This window comes from Miscanthus floridulus, chromosome 6 (genome assembly GCF_019320115.1).
Source record: "Miscanthus floridulus cultivar M001 chromosome 6, ASM1932011v1, whole genome shotgun sequence".
NCBI classification, from domain to species: domain Eukaryota; kingdom Viridiplantae; phylum Streptophyta; class Magnoliopsida; order Poales; family Poaceae; genus Miscanthus; species Miscanthus floridulus.
The window spans coordinates 141,853,438-141,857,872 of record NC_089585.1 but is presented as its reverse complement, the minus strand read 5'-3'; positions in this window follow the sequence as shown (position 1 = coordinate 141,857,872).

Below are 4,435 nucleotides of genomic sequence, written 5' to 3'. Positions count from 1 at the left end.
AAACACTTGAAAAACTTTTGCAAACATACTGCAACATCCTAGATAAAACACTATGCAACATATGTGCGAAACATATGCAACATTCAGATAAACACACTTACAACATACGTCCGAAAACACATATGAAACATTGTTAACATACCTTTACAACATACGTTACAACCATTTGAGCATATGCAACATCCTGATCTACTTTTGACAATATGCATCTAAAACATTTCCAACGTACCTCTGAAATATTTGAAACATACACTTGCAACATGCGCTTTCAGCAAAACCCAGCAAGCCGGGCGGGCGAAGCACTGCACAGTGAGATCCAGGCTGTGCAGGTCACGGTGGAGAAGGAGGAATGACAGCGGTCGGGTGGCTGCGTGCCCCCCGATGAGCAACGGCACTGCCCCCGACGATAGGGGCGCACGCAGTGCCCGCGGTGGAGCCGGCAACAGCAGCTGGGTGGGTGCAACCTCACGCAACGAGGTAGCACGGGTTGTGCGGTCTGGGGGGAGCACGCCACGGCGGGTGCCGGCATGGCGACGGTGGAGAGGAAGGCCAGCGGGAGGTGCGGTGGAGAGGAAGGCATGCAGGAGGTGTGGCAGAGCGCGCTGTCACGGAGTGCAGTTACTGCTATGCGTGTTTTTAATATGTGAGGGCGACAGGAGGGGAGCGTATAGGAATAGATAGGATTGACAGCCTTCTAGACATCGGGTCCACCAATAGGGGCGTTCGACGCAGAGCTACGGACACACGTATGATTCCTAGGATTACCGATAGACAATAGGTGGATGCACACATAACGGCTAGTAATGGAAGGAAAAACGACATCCACTCCATATCTCTAAATCCCTCGAAACAAACACAAAACATGAATGAATCATTTCGTCAAACCAAACATAAACTAAAACGGGATAATCCAATAAAAAGAGAGAGATAGGAGTATCACTCGTCCCTTAACCAAACGCACGGTGAGAAAGAACACCACATGCACACTGTAAGAAAAGATATGGAAAGTTTATTACAAGACAATTCCAAATCCATCCAAAGAGGAAACTTGTGAGATTGGTCTTACGCCTCCTGGGCCGTCCATGTTTCCATGGGCGCATCGTTGCGCAATGGACCCTGGGAGCTTTCAGGGCCTATTAGGCCGCCGCTCATTTCATTCTGTGGTGCGGTGTGCTAAGCGCGCCGGCTGTATCGTCCTTTTTAAGGCTGTCTCCAACTGGAGACCCATTGCGGAACCCAAACCCAAAATAGGCCTACAACACAATACCTATAGCCTTCTATATATATATATGTGTGTGTGTGTGTGTGTGTGTGTGTGTGTGTGTGTCGGGTACCATAAAAAGGGTCCCCTAAGCAAGGACCGAAAAAATCGCTTAGACCTTGTAAATATCGAAGCCAAGAGACAACCACCGGCAAACCCCCACCTTATCCGAGCTCGGCTGGATCACCCGGCCCACCTCGGACAGTATCCCGACTCACCCGAAGCGGGCTCGGCCCCAAAATGAAACCGTGAGGCCTCGACGAGTACGCTCGAGGCCCCGCCCGTAGGCCTCGGACGAGGTACTGATTCTCCGCCTCGCCCGAGCCCCGCACGTAAGGCCTCGACGAGGTATCGATTCTCTGCCTCGCCCGAGGCCCCTCACGTAAGGCCTCGGACGAGGTACCGATTCTCCACCACGCCCGAGGCCGCACACGTAAGGCCTCGGACAAGGTACCGATTCTCCGACTCGCTCGAGGCCCCACCCGTAAGGCCTCGAATGAGATATCGATTCTCCGCCTCGCCCGAGGCCTCGCCCGTAAGGCCTCGGACGAGGTACCGATTCTCCAACTCGCCCGAGGCCCCGCCCATAAGGCCTCGGACGAGGTACCGATTCTCCGACTCTCCCAAGGCCCCGCCCGTAAGGCCTTGGACGAGGGTACGATTCTCCAGCCTCGCTCGAGGCCGGCTCGGCAACAACCCGTTGCCTCCGCCTTGACCGACTTCTTGCCAGGACGTCACGTCCAACTACGCGTTCAACCACTCCCGCGACATCAGCGAACGACGGCTCGATACAGCAGAGTGGCTGACGAGATGTGAGTCACATCGACGCCATGCCGTCCGAGACAGGACGGGGCAGGGGTTACCGGCCGCCCTGTGCCGGCACAGGTGCCCATGACTGACACCCGTGCTGCACTGTGCTGCCTAACCCCTGCTCCGAGGATTAGCGTGGCGTGGAGAGTCATGTCCGGGTCTCTACGTGTCAACATACAGCGACGGGACGTCGTCTGTAGTATGCAACCATACCCTGCGTCAAGCCAGCAGGAGCCTCCCACGTCGCACCGGATCAGGCGTGACAGGCGCGTCCGCTCCAGGCCCGAGGACAGGGCCGCTCCACGACCATGCTGCCACAGTGATGAGCTACAGGGCTCAGGACATGCCGCCTCCGCTCACAAAATGCCATGTAGCAAATCCATGTACCGCCCCCGCTGCCTCCCTTCGACTATAAAAGGGAGTGACCGGGGCCGCTTTTAGAGATGGACACACACGGGCCAGCAACGCTCAACACTCTGTAATACACATGCTCCCTCACTGCAAGAGATCAACATCTCAAGCAACCCACGCCGCTCCATGCAGAGACCTAGGACTAGCTCCCTCTCTCGCTCAGCTTGTAAACCCCTACTACAAGCATCTCGGTGCAAGGAATACAAGATCGCTCTCTCAGACTGGACGTAGGGCACCTATTGCCTGAACCAGTATAAACCTGTGTCTCTTTGCATCACCATCTGGGATTAGGGGCACGTAGTATACTTTCACTAGCCGGTTGAGGCCCACCGGTCCAAAACACCAACAGTTGGCGCGCCAGGTAGGGGACATACTGCGGCTGTCAGCTTAGTCATCCCCAACAAGTTCCGGATGGCAGGACCCCGTGCAACCACTTGCGTCTCGACACGGTGATCTGGTTCGGGAGCCTAGAATTCATAGTGGTCTAGGATGTGAGTACGATATGGTACTCCTCAACCCCAAGAGCCCCACCGACCGCCGACGAACATCCACGCCCAGCAGCCCAGGCGCAGGCGGCGCCCGGGCCGCACGCTCTGTCATGCTCGCCAGGCACGACGTGGGCGGGACCACCCGGACACCGCGCAAGCCTTAGGGCGAGCACATGCGCTCTGCCAGTACCCCCCATACCCGGCTGTTTGGTACAGAGTCCCTAGCTGGGGACCTGTCTAGCTTAAGCCTATGTAAGGGAGAGACGCCGGTGGCATGCAGCGACGCCCCGTCATCAAGCTCTGCCCGCCACCTCTTGAGGAGTCGACTCCGGTGGAGTGGAGCCCAGCGATGGCACCATCCCCGTACCCCTTCGGGTTGAGCAATGCCGCCGTCGCCTATGCTTCCGCCTACGCTTCCGCTCACGCGGAGCCCTCAGGACACCACCAACGTTTCACCCTCGACCTCATCGCCACAACCTCGACCCACACCCCGCTGACTCCTCGGAGGAGGACGAGGCGTGGGCCGGAGCGGACTTCTCCTGGCTTTGCGACCCTGAAGCCATGCGTCGCTTCATGGCCACGAGCGACTACTGCTTCGGCTACTCCGACTCCGATGACGAAGACACTTACGATCCCACTCGTGAGTGCTTCAACATTGAGCTCGGATGCCGAGAGCGAGCGATGAGGACAAAGGTGCAGGCAATCGATCTCCACACCACGAGGGGCAGGCGATGCCACACCTCCATGCGTCGAGCCCCCGGCAGCGCGGAACGAGAACCCTACCCACGAGGAACTTCGACGCCTTAACCTGGAGCAGCTCCGTGAGCTTCAGGCCAAGGTCGAACAAGACCGACTCCTTCTGCAGTAGCTTTGAGACACTCTCAAGTAAGAGCAGCGGGGTCATGGTGATGGCGGAGCAGCCCGGCGGAGGGCTCGCATATGTCTGTGTGGAATAGTCCTAAAGCCACATACATTTATACGGTGAGTATAACATACTTTGTTTTAAAATTTTATGAGAGATTTTTTAAGACACGCAGTATTATCCATGCGACAGGCACTAATATTTACATATATACTTGAACATGTGTGTACATGATTATATGGAGATGCAGCGGAACTTATTCATGCATGGATTTATTGGCGCACGAAAGAAATGGATATCGGAGAATTCTTTCTGCCGATATAAAATATTATCTTAGCCATATCACGAAAAAGTCTATACAGTAGAGTTTGTGAGCCTGCGACGCCGCGCTCTCCATGACCGTGTTAATTTCACGAACTTTGCTTTTTAACGTCGGTATTTAATTTAACAGTATTGTTATCTTATATGCGATCCGTGTGTTTTTAGTACAAAAGATTTAGTTGTCCCGTAGCAACATACAGACACGCTATCTAGTATTATATAATCATGTACTTGTACAATTACAGTATATATATGTATAGCAGGTCTGGCCTGCATCGTTTT